This window comes from Heptranchias perlo, chromosome 11 (genome assembly GCF_035084215.1).
Source record: "Heptranchias perlo isolate sHepPer1 chromosome 11, sHepPer1.hap1, whole genome shotgun sequence".
Lineage (NCBI taxonomy): Eukaryota > Metazoa > Chordata > Chondrichthyes > Hexanchiformes > Hexanchidae > Heptranchias > Heptranchias perlo.
The window spans coordinates 50,823,710-50,845,626 of NC_090335.1; the positions used below are offsets into that span (position 1 = coordinate 50,823,710).

Genomic DNA, 21,917 nt, shown 5'->3' on the forward strand with positions numbered 1-21,917 from the left:
GCAGGAGTGATTCAATAACAAAAGGGATGATGGCGCAAGGCAAAAGGAGGTGGTAATGGGACAAGTAAAGAAACAAAAGATGGGTCTATAAGAGTTGTAAACGGCAATAGCAGAACCATTGCCAGCACCTGCTGCCCAAAAAAATGGGAGCAGTGGTTATGATCTGAAGTTATTGAAATCAATGTTGTAAGGTTGTAAAGTGCCGAATCGAAAGATGAGGTGCTGTTCTTTGAGCTTCATTGGAGCAATGTAGGAGGTCAAGGACAGAGAGATCAGAGTGGGCGTAGGACGGAGAATTAAAATGGCAAGCAACCGGAAGCTCAGGGTCATGCTTGCAGACTGAATGGAGGTGTTCAGCAAAGCGATCACCCAATCTGCGTTTAGTTTCCCTAACGTAGAGGAGACTACATCGTGAGCAGCGAATACAGTATACTAAATTGAAGGGCGTACAAGTAAATCGCTGTTTCCCCTGGAAGGAATGTTTGGGGCCCTGGATGGTGAGAAGGGAAGAGGTGAAAGGGCAGGTGTTGCATCTCCTACGCTTAGATGGGAATGTGGAGCGGATCGTAGAATGGACCAGGGGTCCCTGTGAATTCGAGTGGGTGAATTCAATGTCAAATCAGGTACAGAAAGGGAAATAAAGAGAGGGAAAGAAAGATTGGACTAAGAAAGAGAAAAAAGAAACAAATGAAAAGTAAGAAATTTAAAAATTAAAAATTTGACATTTTTAAAAGTTACTAAAACAATTCACAACCTGAAGGAATGAGACCATACATTTTTTCAGACTTTTTAAAAACGACATACTATCTTCAGTATCTTTTTTTTAATGTAAAATGGAGTGCGAGTTTGCAGAAGACATGACTGCTGAAGCTAGTTGCTTCAACAAAGGCTGCTTAATCAACTGCCTAGCTAATCTTGAAAGCACTAGTAGATGTACAGTGTGAATCCAGAAATATCATTAATAAGTTGGAACCATACCAGGCCAACGTCTACGTTTGATGTGGCTTGTCAGCTTTTTCCGAGCTGAGGGGATTAAACTCAATTGCATTTGTGGGTGTGAGTTCTCATGAGACCAGGAAAGTTTGTGCACAGTGGTATTCAAACTCTTGAAGCAGGAAGAGGTAGCAGATGGGAGCATCATTTGGGGGTGGAGGAGGAGGAGAGCCAGTAATGCCGTGACGGGTGGGGGGGCAGGAGATGAGAGGATTTGGAAGTATATTCCTTCATTAGAATATGTAAGCAATAACATGTAATTGCGGCATGCCTACAATAGAGGTCAGTTGAAAAGCTTTGGCTGTTACATTCAGTAAAACAAAGGCCCCAGTTTTAGAATCATAGAATCATAGAAGTTTACAACATGGAAACAGGCCCTTCGGCCCAACATGTCCATGTTGCCCAGTTTATACCACTAAGCTAGTCCCAATTGCCTGCACTTGGCCCATATCCCTCTATACCCATCTTACCCATGTAACTGTCCAAATGCTTTTTAAAAGACAAAATTGTACCCGCCTCTACTATGGCCTCTGGCAGCTTGTTCCAGACACTCACCACCCTTTGAGTGAAAAAATTGCCCCTCTGGACCCTTTTGTATCTCTCCCCTCTCACCTTAAATCTATGCCCCCTCGTTATAGACTCCCCTACCTTTGGGAAAAGATTTTGACTATCTACCTTATCTATGCCCCTCATTATTTTATAGACTTCTATAAGATCACCCCTAAACCTCCTACTCTCCAGGGAAAAAAGTCTCAGTCTATCCAACCTCTCCCTATAAGTCAAACCATCAAGTCCCGGTAGCATCCTAGTAAATCTTTTCTGCACTCTTTCTAGTTTAATAATATCCTTTCTATAATAGGGTGACCAAAACTGTACACAGTATTCCAAGTGTGGCCGTACTAATGTCTTGTACAACTTCAACAAGACATCCCAACTCCTGTATTCAATGTTCTGATCAATGAAACCAAGCATGCTGAATGCCTTCTTCACCACCCTATCCACCTGTGACTCCACTTTCAAGGAGCTATGAACCTGTATTCCCAGATCTCTTTGTTCTATAACTCTCCCCAATGCCCTACCATTAACGGAGTAGGTCCTGGCCCGATTCGATCTACCAAAATGCATCACCTCACATTTATCTAAATGAAACTCCATCTGCCATTCATCGGCCCACTGGCCCAATTTATCAAGATCCCGTTGCAATCCTAGATAACCTTCTTCACTGTCCACAATGCCACCAATCTTGGTGTCATCGGCAAACTTACTAACCATGCCTCCTAAATTCTCATCCAAATCATTAATATAAATAACAAATAACATCGGACCCAGCACCGATCCCTGAGGCACACCGCTGGTCACAGGCCTCCAGTTTGAAAAACAACCCTCTACAACCACCCTCTGTCTTCTGTCGTCAATCCAATTTTGTATCCAATTGGCTACCTCACCTTGGATCCCGTGAGATTTAACCTTATGCAACAACCTACCATGCGGTACCTTGTCAAAGGCTTTGCTAAAGTCCATGTAGACCACGTCTACTGCACAGCCCTCATCTATCTTCTTGGTTACCCCTTCAAAAAACTCAATCAAATTCGTGAGACATGATTTTCCTCTCACAAAACCATGCTGACTGTTCCTAATCAGTCCCTGCCTCTCCAAATGCCTGTAGATCCTGTCTCTCAGAATACCCTCTAACAACTTACCCACTACAGAATGTCAGGCTCACCGGTCTGTAGTTCCCAGGCTTTTCCCTGCCGCCCTTCTTAAACAAAGGCACAACATTTGCTACCCTCCAATCTTCAGGCACCTCACCTGTAGCGGTGGATGATTCAAATATCTCTGATGTGGAGATGCCGGTGATGGACTGGGGTGGACAAATGTAAGGAATCTTACAACACCAGGTTATAGTCCAACAAATTTATTTTAAAATCACAAGCTTTCGGAGATTATCCCCTTCATCTGACGAAGGGGATAATCTCCGAAAGCTTGTGATTTTAAAATAAATTTGTTGGACTATAACCTGGTGTTGTAAGATTCCTCAAATATCTCTGCTGGGGGACCCGCAATTTCCTCCCTAACCTCCCATAACGTCCTGGGATACATTTCATCAGGTCCCGGAGATTTATCTACCTTGATGCGCGTTAAGACTTCCAGCACCTCCCTCTCTGTAATACGTACACTCCTCAAGACATCACTATTTATTTCCCCAAGTTCCCTAACATCCATGCCTTTCTCAACCGTAAATACCGATGTGAAATATTCATTCAGGATCTCACCCATCTCTTGTGGTTCCGCACATAGATGACCTTGTTGATCCTTAAGAGGCCCTACTCTCTCCCTAGTTACTCTTTTGCCCTTTATGTATTTGTAGAAGCTCTTTGGATTCTCCTTTGCCTTATCTGCCAAAGCAATCTCATGTCCCCTTTTTGCCCTCCTGATTTCTCTCTTAACTCTACTCCGGCAATCTCTATATTCTTCAAGGGATCCACTTGATCCCAGCTGCCTATGCATGTCATATGCCTCCTTCTTCTTTTTGACTAGGGCCTCAATCTCCCGAGTCATCCAAGGTTCCCTACTTCCATCAGCCTGGCCCTTCCCTTTATAAGGAATGTGCTTACCCTGAACCCTGGTTAACACACTTTTGAAAGCCTCCCACTTACCAGACGTCCCTTTGCCTGCCATCAGACTCTCCCAATCAACTTCTGAAAGTTCCTGTCTAATACCATCAAAATTGGCCTTTCCCCAATTTAGAATTTTAACTTTTGGGCCAAACCTATCATTCTCCATAGCTATCTTAAAACTAATGGAATTATGATCACTGGTCCCAAAGTGATCCCTCACTAACACTTCTGTCACCTGCCCTTCCTTATTTCCCAAGAGGAGGTCAAGTTTTGCCCCCTCTCTAGTCGGGCCATCCACATACTGAATGAGAAATTCCTCCTGAATACACTCAACAAATTTCTCACCATCCAAGCCCCTAATGCTATGGCTGTCCCAGTCAATGTTGGGAACGTTAAAGTCCCCTACTATTACCACCCTATTTTTCTTGCAGCTGTCTGTAATCTCCTTACATATTTGCTCCTCAATTTCCCGTTGACTATTTGGGGGTCTGTAGTACAATCCTACCAAAGTGATCTCTCCCTTCTTATTTTTCAGTTCTACCCATATGGACTCAGTGGGCGAACGCTCGGATATATCCTCTCTCACTACTGCCTTGATGTTCTCCCTAATCAAGAACGCAACTCCCCCTCCTCTCTTATCTCCTGCTCTATCTTTCCTATAGCATCTGTACCCTGGAACATTGAGCTGCCAGTCCTGCCCCTCCCTTAGCCATGTTTCAGTAATAGCTATAACATCCCAGTCCCATGTACCCATCCATGCCCTGAGTTCATCTGCCTTGCCCATCAGACTTCTTGCATTGAAATAAATGCAGTTTAATCTAGACTTCCCTTGGCAGATAAGCTGAAACAGCTACCATGCAGATTCTGGGCTCAAACCTGTGCTTAGCCTTGGAGAGGCAGTCGTCTGCCTTGGACATATTGGTGAAACAAGTGGATGGGGGCTTTCATGGAATCAATCATCTTCCGCAGTCTGCCCTCCTGCAGATCAGTGGAACTGTCTCATGGCAGTGCAGTGGCACAGCAGGAATTGCAGGTGTTGACCTCAAGATGTCAGCACGACTGCTGCATTGCCAATCTCTCAACCAGTACCCAGTACGGTGCCAGAAAGTCAGCTGGACCAGACTGCCCCGACAGGTATGAAGTGCAGCAGTCTGCAGCCAGGCCCTCTCCGGCTCGAGTACCCAGGAGTCGCCAGTTTCTTTTTGCTGAAGGGTCTGGTGAAGCCACTGAGGGAGGAACTCATAGGGGTGGTAGAGTGAGGAAGCCTATTAAGAAAAGCATTATGAGCTGAGCGCTTGGATGTTCAGAGATTTTAGTTCAGTCTGCTGTTTGTAAACCTTTTTCAGATTTGGAAGTTTGGTGTAATACAGCTGGTTAGTCTGCATTGTCAAAATATCAGTGAAATAGAGATTCGCTGAATAGTTTGATTGTTCTTTAATTCAGAATTAAGGGAGTGGTGAAGGGGGTTAACAAGGACTGTTAACCCCCTTCTGTTAGTGTGTTGTCTTGTCACTTTTCAGGTGAGTGGATTGTACAGGTCAACAAAAGCACTGGGAGATCACCTGCTCCCTGACCCCTCTGGCTGCCAGGTGTTGTGCTGCACCCTCCTTTCAGTTCTCCCTCACATTCATCCAATTCTTCCTTGTCGGAGGCTGTGCCTCCTCCAATTCCAAACCTCGTTGTGTAGCCATGTTGTGCAGGATGCAGCACACTACTTTGATAAGAGCCACTTTGTCTGGGGCATATGGTAGGGTGCCCCCAGAGCATTCAAGGCATCAGTTCCTTAGCTTTAAGATGCTAATAGTGAGTTCAGTTATGTTCCTGGTGGTCTCATGGCTATTATTGTACCTGTGCTGCTTAGGCGTATTGAAGTTGTGGAGGGGTGTCATCGGCCAGGTGTGGAGAGGGTATCCTTTGTCGCCTAACAGCCATCCTGTGACATTCTTGGAGGGGTGGAATAGTGGGGGGATGGATGAGTGTCTCAGGATGAAAGCATTGTGACAGCTGCCAGTGAAACTGGCACAAGCTTGCATGATCCTTTGCAGTAGAAGACACAAAAAGCATACCAGAAATAGTGGGGAACCAAGGGGCTAATGAGAGTGGGGAACTTAAAGTAATTACTATCAGGAGAGAAAAAGTTCTTGAGACACTAATGGGACTAAAAGTTGATAAATCCCCTGGACCTGATGGCCTACATCCAAGGGTTCTAAAAGAGGTGACTGCAGAGATAGTGGATGCATTGGTTATGATGTTCCAGAATTCCCTAGATTCTAGAATGGTCCCAGCGGATTGGAAGGTTGCAAATGTAACGCCGTTATTTAAGAAAGGAGGGAGAGAGAAAACAGGGAACAACAGGCCAGTTAGCCCGACAGCAGTCGTTGGGAAAATGCTGGAATACATTATTAAGGAAGTGGTAACAGGGCACCTAGAAAATCACAATATGATTAGACATAGTCAACATGGTTTTATGAAAGGGAAATCATGTTTGACATTTATTAGAGTTTTTTGAGGACGTAACTAGCAGGGTAGATAAACGGGATGTAGTATATTTGGATTTTAAAAAGGCTTTCGATAAGGTGCCACATAAAAGGTTGTTACGCAAGATAAGAGCTCATGGGGTTGGGGGTAATATATTAGCGTGGATAGAGAATTGGTTAACGGACAGAAAATAGAGAGTAAGGATAAACGGGTCATTTTCAGGTTGACAGGCTGTAACTAGTGGGGTGCCGCAAGGATCGGTGCTTGGGCCTCAGCTATTTACAATCTATATTAATGACTTGGATGAAGGGACCGAGTGTAATGTATCCACGTTTGCTGAAGATACAAAGCTAGGTGGGAAAGTAAGCTATGGGGAGGACACAAAGAGTCTGCAAAGGGATATAGACAGGTTAAGTGAGTGGACAAGAAGGTGGCAGATGGAATATACTGTGGGGAAATGTGAGGTTATTCACTTTGGTGGGAAGAATAGAAAAACAGAATATTTCTTAAATGGTGAGAAGCTATTAAATGTTGGTGTCCTGGTACAAGAAACACAAAAAGTTAACATGCAGGTACAGCAGGCAATTAGGAAAGCAAATGGCATGCTGGTCTTTATTGCAAGGTGGTTGGAGTACAAAAGTAAGAAAATCTTACTACAGTTGTACAGGGCTTTGAGACTGCACCTGGAGTACTGTGTACAGTGTTGGTCTCCTTATTTAAGGAAGGATATACTTGCCTTAGAGGCAGTGCAATGAAGGTTAATTCCTGGGATGAGAGGGTTGTCCTATGAGGAGAAGTTAAGTAGAATGGGCCTATACTCTCTGGAGTTTAGAAGAATGAGAAGCGATCTCATTGCAACATATAAGATTCTGAGGGGGCGTGACAGGGTTGATGTTGAGAGATTGTTTCCCCTGGCTGGAGAGAGAGACAGATTTTTGGACTCTAGGGGAATCAAGCGATATGAGGATTGGGCAGGAAAGTGGAGTTGAGGTTGACGATCAGCCATGATCACGCACCAGTTGGACACTGACTGAATGATTGCCCTTCCTGTTGAAAAAAGCTCCTGTCCTGTCCTCTGGTGCCCCGGTGGCTACATTCATGCAGCCAATGATGCCCTGTACATGAGGAAAGCTGCCCTCTGCTGCAAATCCCAGAGCGCACTCATTTTGACCCTTGGTGTACATTGGGAAAGTAATGTATTGATTGGCTCTGGTTAAGAGGATATTGGTGACCTGCTTAATGTAGGTGTGCTTTGCACACTGGGAGATGTGGGTGTTGTTGCCTGTAGCAGCCTGAAAAGAGCTGAGGTGAAAAAGTTCAGTGCGGTGGTGACTTTCATAGGCACCTACAAAGCATGGCTCCCTGGTCCAGCAGCTCCTGCTGCAGGATGCTGCACAGACCTGTAACAGCCTACCTAGTGAAGTGCAGCCTCCTGCTACACTGTTCTTTTGAGATGTCCAGGAAAGTGACTCTTGTCCTATAGTCCCTGGGGCCTGAGTAAAGTGTTGGGGTTCTAATGACATTGTGGGACCCCAATTTAAATCCATCATATACCTATTGGTTTCCGGCAAGCGCGTTTCAGAATGGAGTCAGTTGCTTCGTAAAAATTGAGATCAGCAAGTTCACAGTGGGAATGGGGCAGTAAGTGAATTCCTACCAATTTTAACCACTCACCCTTCCCAACCCACCAGGCGGATAGGATTCAAATCAGAGCCAAAGTTTTAAAAGTATCTTGTGATAGAAACTGCTAAAACATAGTATATAATAATCAGTGGTACCATGCCTTTTTTTTTAAAGAAAGGTTAACAGGCTGAAAAAGATAGCCACTGTGGAATCTTTAGGACAGGAAAGCTAACATCTCTCTTTCTAATATTGCATATGATTAGATTTACAAATGTAATGGTCCGTAAATTGCTCCGAGCGGCAAACCAGCAGTAGTCGCTGCTCATTAGATTTAAATTCACACACTAAGTTACCGCATACTTTTTGGCGGCAACTTCCTTGAACTGTGACTTCAAATAACATTAGCATTCTATCCTGGGCTGTGTGAACGGTGAAAGAATCTCTAAGGCCCCTCAACCAATCAGCTTGAAGCAAACCACGCTGTGAGAACCAGGAAGTGCAGTTCATAAACAAACAGCGCAGACTAAAAACCAGTATGTGCCCGATAAGGCATTATAAAATGATATAGAGAAAACAAAATAAAAAGAGGATAAGATTAAAAGACTGAGATAAAAGAGACGAGGAAAAAGTTTTTAAAAAAATTAAATTTTTCAATTTTAAAAGTTTTTTTAAATGTCCAAAAACTATTAAAATCAGGTGTAACGAGACTCCACATTTTTAAAGGTTAATTTTCAGTGCCAGAGAAGTTGTTTGGCAGTCATTAACACTTACCACATTATTAAAACTTAGTTTAAACTTAAAAAATTGAGCGTACCTGTTTTGTGACGAGATTAGTTCGTTTCCAGCTGGGCTGGACAGCAAGTTGGCGCTGGTCCGTTGATTCCATTGATTGCAGTAGGTGATATTCCTTTTAAGGCAAAGCTGTCACATTGCCGGTGAACCAGGAAGAGAAAGTTCTGGATTTCCACATTTAACTGCACATGTGCGGTTGCCGGAACTTGCTCGTTGATTTCACCACAAATAACGGTGAGCACGATTAGGGTCACTGCTATTTTAAAAGCAATTTCTGGGTCAATATAACAATTTTTATAATTTGTTTTATAAATGTGTGCCAATAACATTTAGTGAAGTCTTGGAAATCAGACATATGGGGGGGAATTATAACCCTGCGGGCGGGAAGAGGGGGTTAAAATTTAAAAAATTGGAAACCTGATCCCAACCCACCTCCGACGTGTCCACTTCCGGTTTTAATGGAGGCGGGTTGGAGGGCGGGCAAGTACCCTGCTCTCGAGAGGCGGGTCAGTTATTTAAATATGTTAATGAGGCTGCCTGCCTCAGATTTTAGCAGACTTTTACATTTAACGGCTGCATGCCAGGTTTTCCAGGGATTGGGAAAACCAGCAGCTAAAGGGAGGTGTGTACATCCCAATCCAGCAGGCAAGTGCTTTTCCAGCACTGCTTGTGGGCCAGGAGGAGCATGAGTGCTCCCTCCCAGCCCCCCCCAAGCTAACCTGTCGCGATCGGCCTCCCTCCCTGTGACCCGCTGACCCCCCCCCTCCCCCCAACGATCACCTTACTCCCCCCGATTCGATGCCCCTCCCAATCGCCCGACCAACCCACGATCGGTATCTCCCTTCCTCCACGATTTCCTCCACAATCTCCCCTCCCCTCCCTCCCTCCCTCCTCTCCGCTTCCCAACTGTGGCCTACTTCTCAATCTGGCTGGCTGCTGGCCAGGAAACGGAGAAAAATGTTTTAAATGTGGCCCAGCCGTTAAATTTGGCAGGACCTCCGTGTTGCCTGCATTTCTGGGTTTCCCAGCCGCTAAGGCCCCCCCCCCCCACCCCCCCATCTCTCTCCCCGCCTCCCTGTAAATATCTGAGCCATATTCTTTGTCAATAACAATTTGCAGTTCATGAAGTGTACACATTATTGCTTCTCCATCCTCTGAACAAGTCGTATTCTTGAAAAACATCTTTAGTTCATGAACAATCCAAAGTCAGCTATTAATCATCCTAGGTTTGGCCACAGATAATTATTCTGCATCTACAAAGTCTTTGCTTTTCTTGGAAGGGGTGGGAAAGTTGAAGAATGACCATGACATTAATTCAATGTCTGGTAATTAGATGAACAACCAACTCATGAATACAGGGAATGCGGGGTCCATCACATTGACTGGTGCTAATCAACAGGATCAGTCAGGTCAGATGTTAAAACCTGCTACCATAATGATAGTTGACATTACTATCTGTGACTGGTCAACACCAAGTGCTGGATGGTGGTTAAGCAAGCTGGCAATCTCTAAAAAGTGCCAACGCTTTTAAAGTGAATGAGTGCCTGGAGGAGGGTAATTGGTCCCTTGATGGAGGAAATGCCATCAAGATGCGAATGAGCTAATTCTTGAATTAGCCAACGGCATCCACAACCTACAAGCCGTGACTGGTAGAGTAATGCTGGCTGTTGATAAATCTCACTACAAACCTGCAGCATGCGCTTGAAAGCTCAATATCTAAGGCCATTCTAAATTCAAAACTTCAGTGTCACACAGTGATTTAACAATATTGCATTACGTAATGCAATTTTCTTGAGTGCATTTTTGTAGAGAAATTGATTGTAGAATTCATTTACGCATCTGGCAGGTCCAAGGTACAACTGTTTAGATCTCTTTAGTTGTTTGAAGGCCAGTCTGCAGAATTTTGATTGTTGTGCAACATCATCAGTGTGTGACTTTATGGAGTATTAATATAAAGTTCTTTTTAAATTCTATAGGAAACATGTAAATAGTTTTAGAAAGAAAAAATACTGTTGAGCTTTATTCATTCAATTCTTAAGGAAAAATCTATTAAAAATTGTGTACATATAGTACTGAGCATGGTTACTTTTTTATTTCACAGAATAGAGGAAATCCACATTTCTTGCTGATTTTAAATTAAATGTAAAACTATCTAAGGTTAGCTATACTTCAATGAAGCTTGGTTTAAAATATAAGCAATGTTTGGTTTCTTTTCTATGTTAAAAGGCGTTATATAAATCCAAGTTGGTGGTGCTGTTGCCACTCTGTCAAATTTGATATGGTCAGTTGAACATTTTTCGTGCTCCTACTTCATACTAATTGCCCCTTTAACTTTCACAGAAAAGAAACTTAGAGAAAGTTGCCAGTTCTCCCTTCTTTGTTCAGTTCGTAGTTTCAGGAAGTTTTCCCTTTTGAGGTCTTTTATCTCATAGTGCCTAGTTTCATTAATTCTTTAACATAGAAATTGATTTGGTTTGTCTCATTTGAAACAGATGAATTGTTTTTGACAATTTTATCATTGCAAACGTTTACTTAAACTCATTTTACATTGCAAATTCTGAAGTATTAAAATATTGAGAACATGGATTGTAATAAAACCTGGTTAGATTGACTTATAACGCTTTTTTTAAATCAGAAAATTGCAAAAGAACTGAAACTTAATCTAATTCACTCTAATCATTCCCTACATTAGTGCTTTTCATTCACTAGCTCATTAGAATTTGTACACTATGCAGCAATAATAATAAAAGTACCCTTAGGGATTGATAATAACCCCCCCACGATGGGCGAGAGGCGGTCGGAGGGCTGGATAAACCCTAAAAAATTTGGGAACGCGTCCCCAACCCACCGCGTACGCACCCGTTGCCATTTTTACAGTGGCGGGTTTCGAGGCGTGCCTGTGCCCCACCGCTCCCACAGTGCAATTGGGAGCCAGATGTAAATGTAACGGATGCTGGCCGGGTTTCTCAGGGCTCGGGAAAGGTAAGTGCTTTTTATAGCATTCCTTGTGGGCCAGGAGGAGCAGGAACTTCCCCTTTCCCCCAACCCCCCGATCTCTGGCCTGCCCCGTGATGATGATTGATGGGGACTGTTCCCAAGGATCCCTAGCTGCAACCTCCTGCCCTGGTTTTCCTGCCCGGCAGCCGGCCAGCCTGTCAATTTGTCCGGTTGCTGGGCGAGAAATGAAAGAAAAAAATTATAATGCGGTCCTGCCATTAAATTTAGCAGGACCTCTGCGTCCCCGGCATTCACGGGTTTCCCCCCGCTACCGTACTCCCCGCACCCTCTCCCTCTCCCTGTAAATGTCGGGGCCTTAGAGTCTGAAGTGCTATTTTGTGATTGGTATTAAGTAGCTGGTTAAAGTCATCTCCTCCAGGCCCCCAGCCAGTACACATGATCCTGGGCTGTCTGTTGCTTAAAATGTTACTGTCATTTAAAATAAGTTCTTTCAGTCTTTCCATGGACCACCGTAGTTGGAGCATTTCACAAAAAGAAAAATTATGGATAGAAATAGAATACCTGTCATTATGTATCACTTATTACAGCACTGGGGGGAAACAATAGATACCTGGAAATTGTTTCAAGGCAGTATTCTAATCATCCAATGTCAAATTGTGACTACAGAGTTGAAATAGGTTGTGGTTTCTAATTGGTAGTGCCTTGAAATTGCTTTTTCTTTTTAAATCCATAAATCAGTTTCATTTCATATGGTAGTTGCCAATAAAGATGTTAACTGCCATGTGCATGAGTAGGAGTTGTGGTTATATTGTGCACTTGCATTGGTGTTAGTTGGGGGAGAATCAAATTTCCACAAATGCATACTTGAACAGAGTTTTGTGCTTCTATTTATCGGTCTTCAACTGACAGTGAGACTTGTAAAGTTAGAAAAGAGTTCATGGGATCCTATGCCCTTTTTAATCGTTGGAACTTTTAAAAAGCAGGATAGTAGCCACCTGAGCTCTTTCTTAGATGTAAAGATGAAAAAAATTATCTGTATACCTGCCATAGTGATTTGCTAAGGATGTTGGCAAACTTCAGTTTAAGCTCCTACAGATGCCCTTTGTTGGCAAGAAGCTCTGGTGAGCAAATTGGAAGTTATTGATGGATTTTAGGTGTTAGAAAAACTTCAAAGTTATACCAAGTATTGCGCCAAAGGCAGTGATCCAGGGGCATGGGATGCATGAATTAATGTAAAATGTACCATCATAATTATTACTTTGTTTTTGAATTCATAATATCTACTGAGCACAAAGCATAATTATGATAACCTTGGTTTAATAAACTTTAATCTTGAAGTGCAGTGTTCATCATTACGATGACTTTGAAGTATTCTAAGTGCTATTCACTGCTTGTGCTTGCAATAAATGATATTGAATTAGATAAGCCTTAAAATTCATGATATTTTAACCTCTGATAAGAATCACAGAATGGTTACAACACAGGAGGAGGCCATTCGGCCCATCGAGCTCATGTCGGCTATCTGCAAGAGCAATCCAACTAGTCCCACTCCCCCGTCCTTTCCCCATAGCCCTGCACATTTTTTTCCTTCAAGTGCTTATCCAATTCCCTTTTGAAAGCCATGATTGAATCCGCCTCCACCACCCTTTCAGGCAGCGCATTCTGGATCATAACCACTCGCTGCATAAAAAAACTTTTCCTCATGTCGCCTTTGGTTCTTTTGCCAATCACCTTAATTCTGTGTCCTCTGGTTCTTGACCCTTCTGCCAATAGGAACAGCTTCTCTATCTATTCTTTCTAGACCCTTCACGATTTTGAACACCTCTATCAAATTTCCTCTCAATCTTCTCTGCTCTAAGGATAACAACCCCAGCTTTTCCAGTCTATCCATGTAACTGAAGTCCCTCAACCCTGGAATCAGCCTAGTAAATCTTTTCTGCACCCTCTCCATAAGGCTTTCACATCCTTCCTAAAATGCAGTGCCCAGGGTTGTACACAATACTCCAAATGTGGCTGAACCAGTGTTTTATAAAGGTTCATCATAATTACCGTGCTTTTGTACTCTATGCCTCTATTTATAAAGCCCAGGATCCTACATGCTTTTTTAACTGTTTTTTCAACCTGCTCTGCCACCTTCAGCGATTTGTGCACATATATCCCCAGGCCTCTCTGTTCCTGCACCCCCTTTAGAATTGTGCCCTTTAGTTTATTTTGCCTCTCCTCGTTCTGCCGACCAAAATCTATCACTTTGCATTTTTCTGCGTTAAATTTCATCTGCTATATGTCCGCCCATTACACCAGCCTGTCTATGTCCTCTTGAAGCCTATCACTGTCGTCCTCACTATTCACTACACTTCCAAGTTTTGTGTCATCTGCAAATTTTGAAATGATGTCCCATACACCCGAGTCCAAGTCATTAATACATTTCAAGAAAAGCAGTGGTCCTAGTTCCGATCCCTGGGGAACACCACTGTATACCTTCTCCAGTCTGAAAAACAACCGTTCACCACTACTCTCTGTTTCCTGTCACTTAGCCAATTTCATATCCATGCTGCCACTGGCCCTTTTATTCCATGGACTTGAACTTCGTTGACAAGTCTATTATGTGGCACTTTATCAAATGCCTTTTGGAAGTTCATATACACCACATCAACCGCATTGCCCTCATCAACCCTCTCTGTTACCTCATGAAAAAACTTAATCAAGTTAGTTAAACATGATTTGCCTTTAACAAATCTGTGCTGGCTTTCCTTAATTAATCCACAATTGTCCAAGTGACTGTTAATTTTGTCCCGGATTATCATTTCTAAAAGTTTCCCCACCACCGAGGTTAAAGTGACTGGCCTATAGTTGCTGGGTTTACCTTTACACCCTTTTTTGAACAAGCGTGTAGCATTTGCAATTTTCCAGTCCTCTGGCACCACCCCCATATCTAAGGATGTTTGGAAGATTATGGCCAGTACTTCCGCAATTTCCAGCTTTATTTCCCTCAGCAACCTAGAATGCATCTCATCTGGACCTGGTGCTTATCTTCTTTAAGTACAGCCAGCCTTTCAAGTACCTCTTCTTTTTCAATTTTTAGCCCATCCTGTATCTCAACTACCTCCTCTTTTATTGTGACTTAGGCAGCATCTTCTTCCTTGGTAAAAACAGATGTAAAGTACTCATTTAGTACCTCAGCCATGCCCTCTGCCTTCATGCGTAGATCTCCTTTTTGGTCCCTAATTGGCTCCACCCCTCCTCCTACTACCCGTTAACTATTTATATGCCTATAGAAGATTTTAGGGTTCCCTTTTATGTTAGTTGCCAGTCTATCTTGCTCTCTCTTTACCCCTCTTACTTCCTTTTTCACTTCCCTTCTGAACTTTCTATATTTAGCCTGGTTCTCACTTGTATTATCAAGCTGACATCTGTCATACTCCCCCCTTTTCTGCTTGATCTTACTCTCTATCTCTTTCGTCGTCCAGGGAGCGCTGGCTTTGGTTGTCCTACCTTTCCCCCTTGTGGGAATGTACCTAGACTGTACCCGAACCATCTCCTCTTTAAAGGCCGCCCATTGTTCAATTCCAGTTTTGCCTGCCAATCTTTGATTCCAATTTACCCAGGCCAGATCTGTTTTCAACCCAGTGAAATTGGCCCTCCTCCAATGAAGTATTTTTACTCTAGATTGCTCCTTGTCCTTTTCCATAGCTAATCTAAACGTTATGAAACTATGATCAGTGTTCCCTAAATGTTCCCCTACCAACACTTGCTCCAATTGACTCACCTCATTCCCCAGAACCAGATCCAGCAATGCCTCCTTTCTCGTTGGGCTGGAAATGTACTGATGAAGAAAATTCTCCTGAACACACTTCAGAAATTCTTCCCCCTCTCTGCCCTTTACACTATTACTATTGAAGTCCCCCATTATCACTATTCAATGGCTTTTGCACCTCTGTAATTTCCCTGCACATTTGCTCCTCCTTATCTGTCCCACAAGTTGGTGGCCTATAGAACGTATCCAGTAGTGTAATGGCACCTCTATTGTTTCTTAACTCTAACCAAATACATTCTGTCCTTGAACCCTCCAGGACATCCTCTCCCTCCAGCATTGCAATATTCTCCTTAATCAAGACTGCCACCGCCCCCCCCCCCCCCCACCCTCCTTTCTTTCCTTCCTTATCTTTCCTGAACACTTTGTATTCCGGAATATTTAGTACCCAGTCCAACTTTTTTGAACCAGGTCTCCATTATCGCCATGACATCATATTCCCATGTGGCTATTTGCGCCTGCAGCTCACCAACCTTATTTACCACGCTTCGTGCGTTTAGACACATGCACTGTAAACCTATATTAGACCTCCTTGTATTCGCTCAGTCTGATCTCACGTAATACTGTACTATTTCTTACTCTAGTGCTATCTGTCTCTCCCAATCCTCTGTGCACCTTTTTCTCCTTTCCAATGCTACATCCTGGTGCCCATCCCCCTGCCAAATTAGTTTAAACCCTTCCCCACAGCAGTGCTAAACCCCACAGCAAGGACATTGGTCCCAGCTCTGTTGAGGTGCAACCTGCCTGGCCTGTACAGGTCCCACCTCCTGCAGAACTGGTCCCAATGCCCATGAATCTAAATGTAAGGAGTCTTACAACACCAGGTTATAGTCCAACAGCTTTATTTGGAATCACAAGCTTTCGGAGCTTTCCTCCTTCGTCAGGTGAGTGTAGGATTCCGTAAATGCACAGCATATATAGTCAGAGAACAATGCCTGGTGATTACAGATAATCTTTCCAACTTTTCCTTGACTGCTCAGCCTCCGATCTTCGGGTAAGCGTTCTCCAAGGCGGCCTTCGAGACACACGACAACGCAAAATCGTCGAGCAGAAATCGATAGCCAAGTTCCGCACCCATGAGGATGGCCTCAACCGGGATCTTGGGTTCATGTCACGCTACATGTAACCCCACCAGCAAAAAAAAAGTTAGCTGTTTTTAATACAACTGGTCATTCTCTCTCTTTCTCTGCCTTTCGGTTGTGTCCCTCTCTCTCTCTCTTTCTCTCTCTCTGTCTCTGTGTTATGACCGCTTGTGTATTCAGTAGTCTAGGATGTAATGTTTCTCTGTCTGAACACCATCCACTCCTTTGATTATATCTATGCCGAGGTGTGATAACGGGCAGTTGGAAAGATTATCTGTAATCACCAGGCATTGTTCTCTGACTATATATGCTGTGCATTTACGGAATCCTACACTCACCTGACGAAGGAGGAAAGCTCCGAAAGCTTGTGATTCCAAATAAAGCTGTTGGACTATAACCTGGTGTTGTAAGACTCCTTACATTTGTCCACCCCAGTCCATCACCAGCATCTCCACATCATGAATCTAAAGTCAGCCCTCCCTCCTGCACCATCTCTCCAGCCACACATTCATCTGCTCCATCCTCCTATTTCCTCCAAAAAGGGAAAGAGGAGGTGGGGTAGCGTTGTCAGTAAAGGAGGAAATCAATGCAATAGTAAGGAAGGATATTGGCTCGGAAAATCACGATGTGGAATCTATATAACGTGGTTAAATGTGAGCTTATCCACGTTGGTTGTAAAAGCAGAAAGACAGATTATTGTCTGAATGGTGATAGATTGGGAAAAGGGGAGGTGCAACAAGACCTGGGTGTCCTTGTACACCAGTCGCTGAAAGCGAGCATTCAGGTGCAGCAAGCAGTTAGGAAGGTGAATGGTATGTTGGTGTTGATTGCAGGAGGATTTGAGTACAGGAGCAGGGATGTCTTACTGTAGTTGTACAGGGCCTTGGTGAGACCACATCTGGAGTATTGTGTGCAGTTTTGGTCTCCTTATCTGAGGAAGGATGTCCTTGCCATGGAGGGAGTGCAACGAAGGTTTACCAGACTGATTCCTGGGATGGCAGGACTGGCGTCTGAGGAGAGATTGGGTTGACTAGGCCTATATTCACTCGAGTTTAGAAGAATGAGAGGTGATCTCATCGAAACGTATAAAATTCTAATAGGACTAGACGGACTAGACAGACTAGATGCAGGGAGGATGTTCCCGATGGATGGGGAATCCATAACCAGGGGTCACAGTCTCAGGATACGGGGTATGCCATTTAGAACCGAGATGAGTAGAAATTTCTTCACTCAGAGGGTGGTGAACCTGTGGAATTTTCTACCACAAACGGCAGTGGAGGCCAAGTCATGAAATATATTCAAGAAGGAGATAGATATATTTCTTAATGCTAAAGGAATCAAGGGATATGGGGAAAAGGCGGGAACGGAGTACTGAGTTAGACGAGCAGCCATGATCATTTTGAATGGTGGAGCAGGCCCGACGGGCCGAATGGCCTACTCTTGCTCCTATTTTCTATGATTCTATACTCAGTAGCTTGTGGCACTGGGAGTAATCCGGAGATTACTACCTTTTGAGGTCCGGAGCCGCAGAGGTTTGGAGCAGCAGAGAATATCATACTGTTGTGTGCAATCTAGAATAATGGGTGTGTAGAGGGTAGTGATCAAAATAGAGTTTTGATTAGACATTTTGTTTTAATGTTACATATTTAAAAAATCCCTCTTGTTCTAGAGGGAATCTAGAACAAGAGGGTATAATGTTAAAATTAGAGCTAGCTCATGTAGGAGTGAAATCATAGGGTAAGGGTTGTGGAAATCTGGAACTTGCTCCCCAGAAGGCTGTGGATGCTGGGTTAATTGAAATTTTCAAGACTCTGATCAATAGATTTTTGTTAGGCAAGATATCAAGGGTTATGGAACAAAGGCAGGTAAAAGGATTTGAGGTACAGATCAACCATGATCTAATTGAATGGTGGAACAGGCTCGAAGGGCTAAATGGCCTATTGTTTCTATGTAAATAATATTTTAGCAGATCGCCAACGGCTCTGCTCGTAGTGAGTAAAAGGTTACTTAATTACAAAGGGTATGATGCATATCTCCATTGATGGGTCTTGGAAAGAAATTTGTAACAGATCTTCTCAGAAACCTTGAAGTACTTTTTGATTGGTTCCTGGAAAGTAAATAGTGTGTTTTTGTCCACTGCAGGTAGATAAATAAGCAAATTTATTTTCCTCATGGAGTTACATAAATAGATAAATCTCTGCATGTCCCACAGAGGGGTAGGGGAAGCAATTTTTTCAGCTGATAGCGAATGGGCACTTCTTTCCCTCCATAAGGGTGTGTTTTTATAGTAAGGATCAAGAAATATAAAACTTAGAATATAGCAAACTAATTTGGATCTTTCATTCTTTATCAAAGAATTCTGCAACAAAACTAAAAAGTTTTGCTTTAATAGGTATCTTTAAGTTCAGGATTTTTTTTAGAATCTCCCTGAAAACTTGAAAAATAATGACTTTCCAGAACTCACTGCCTATATTAATTATCTTTTTTTCTGGTCTGGTGGTAGTGGGATGGGGGCTCAGGGTCTAGTTGTATTATGAGGTGGGGTACCAGGGTGCTGGAAGGGTGATATCAGGATTCTGGAAACAATGGAGAGGGAGGTTCTAAAAACATTGGGAAACCTAGGGGGAAAAAAAGCATAATTGCAGAGTGAAATACAATAGCAAGAAGTTTTTTCAGAACTTCAACAGTAACAGATCACTTAGAGAAGAGGTTAGAATGTTAAAAGATGCAAATGAGTTCAGCACAGAGTCCAAGCATCAGATAGTAAACATTCTGACATTACTTCCTCTAGGTGTTCACTAGGGAAGACATGAGCAATGTAAATTACACAGTAAAGTGAGAATTTAGTGCAAAAATCGAATGATCAGATAATTTGAATTGTGGCTTTGAATTAAAAATAAACTGTATTCATCTTTCTAGCACTCTTACTAACCACATATTCATCCAGCTGTTTTTCCCTAAAGATGTGAACTGATGCATCATTAATTCCTGTAGCTGGAGTCAGTTCTAAAATATGCACTACTATGTGATGTATGAGGGTGTGTTGGGGGAATCTTAGTTCCTTTTAATCTCAAATCTTGGTGAGGCGGTTTAATCTTGTACTCATGTTCTTTGGTTTCTGGGAACACAGTGTAAGTCAAATAGCATGTTAAGCTAAATGATTTGTTTCTGTGCTGTAATATTTCATGATTCTATCTTCCATCAGCCTTTCAAAAGCTGGATCGTGTCTTTCTCTGACTTATTACTTTACATTTAAACATGGGTCTGAATGTATGGGAAAATCTTAAAGCTTGTTTTCATATTTTTTTGCAAAATAAACACGCTACGTCCAAAATTCTACAGATTCTGGAATGGTTCCTGCAGATTGGAGGGTAGCAAATGTAACCCCACTATTTAAGAAAGGAGGGAGAGAGAAAACAGCTGTTAGCCTGACATCAGTAGTAGAGAAAATGCTTGAATCTATTATAAAGGATGTGATAACAGACACTTAGAAAATAATAGGATTTGGCAGGGTCAACATGGATTTATGAAAGGGAAATCATGTTTGACAAATCTATTGGAGTTCTTTGAGGATATAACTAGTAGAATAGATAAGGGGGAACCAGTGGATGTGGTGTATTTGGATTTTCAGAAGGCTTTTAATAAGGTCCCACACAGAAGGTTGGTGAACAAAGTTAGAGCACATGGAATTGGGGGTAATTTACTGGCCTGGATTAAGAATTGCTTAACAGACAGAAAAGAGAGTCGGAATAAATGGGTCTTTTTCAGATTGGCAGACTGTGACTAATGGGGTACCGCAGGGATCGGTGCTTGGGCCCCAGCTATTCACAATCTATAATCAATGATTTGGATGAGGGGACCAAATGTAATATTTTCAAGTTTTCTGATGACACGAAACTAGGTGGGAATGTGAGTTGTGAGGAGGATGCAAAGAGGCTTCAAGAGGATGTTAACAGGCTAAGTGAGTAGGCAAGAACATGGCAGATGGAATATAATGTGAAAAAATGTGAAGTTATCCACTTTGGTAGGAAAATCAAAAGAAGAGTATTTTTTAAATGGTGAGAGATTGGGAAATGTTGATGTTCAAAGGGACCTGGGTGTCCTTGTACATGAGTCACTGAAAGCAAACATGCAGGTGCAGCAAGCAATTAGGAAGGCAAATGGTATGTTGGCCTTTGTTACAAGAGGATTTGAGTACAGGAATAAAGATGTCTTACTGCAATTATATAGGGCCTTGGTCAGACCGCACCTGAAGTATTGTGTACAATTTTGGTCTCCTTACCTAAGGAAGGATATACTTGCCTTAGAGGGAGTGCAACTAAGGTTCACCAGACTGATTTCTGGAATGGCAGGATTGTTATATGAGGAGAGATTGAGTAGATTAGGCCTGTATTCTCTAGAGTTTAGAAGAATGAGAGGTGATTTCATTGAAACATACAAAATTCTTACAGGGCTCGACAGGGTAGATGCAGGGAGGATGTTTCCCCTGGCTGGGGAGTCTAGAACGAGGGGTCACAGTCTCAGAATAAGGGTAGGCCATTTAGAACTGAGATGAGAAATTTCTTCACTCAGATGGTGGTGAATCTCTGGAATTCTCTGCACCAGAGGGCTGTGGAGGCTCAGTCATTGAGTACATTCAAAACAGAGATTGATGGATTTCTAGATTATTAAAGGCATAAAAGGGATATGGGGATAGTGCAAGAAAATGGCATTGAGGTAGAAGATCAGCCATGATGTTGAATGGCGGAGCACGCTCGAGGGTCCAGATGGCCTACTCCTGCTCCTATTTCTCATGTTCTTATGTAATTCGAATAATAGAATTGTTACAGCAAATTCAGCCCATCGAGCCTGTTAGAAAATGGACTTAAAACCCATCATGACAAGTTAGCGCAAATTGGGGAAAAAATTTTACAGAGATGTAAAATGTGTGTTATATATGGAATAGTTATAGTATTCCATTCATAACCCCCCCACCCGAAACTTCTAAACAAATGTAAAAAAAATTGGAATTTGCACATTTTTTGTGTAATGATTTTGATATGTGTTGAAGCCTTGATATATATAAAAAAACATTACATTTCAGTTTTTGCTATAGATGTTAAATATCTAAATTAAATCTTAGAAGTTATAAATAGGTTTTTACATTGAGGATTGTTGTGGATACCAATGGATTTTCCCTTCTGCATAAATGTAGATTTAATTGTTCAGTACTACCATATGAATGGATATATGTTTGCAGTATGGTTGGTGCATTGGGTCACTGATGCAATAGCACTTGTTATCTTGACTGTCTGTGTATTCTCGAAAACACAAGTAGGTGAATATGCTCAATTTTGTTTCCCCATTCCCTGTGCACTTTTTTCTCTTGAAATGGGGATTTGTGCTTTTGCGATTGTACTTGTATAAAAGACAGTATCGTGTAGAAACAGTTCGATTTGACCTACAATCCAGACCCAAACTAATGAGGGGACCCATGTATGTCACAAATTCACTCAGTTTACAATCTTTGCTTTGTATATAAATACCAAAGATACTGTATGCTGATACTGTTTGCCATTGTTT

The 21,917-nt window shown here is 42.5% G+C and overlaps 1 protein-coding gene across 2 annotated transcripts in view; it reads left to right on the top strand.

Moving 5' to 3' along the window:
- LOC137326962 (syntaxin-binding protein 5-like) overlaps positions 1 to 21,917 on the top strand; it is a 398,728-nt gene that overhangs the window by 15,947 nt on the left and 360,864 nt on the right. The gene's annotated exons all lie outside the window — the stretch shown is intronic.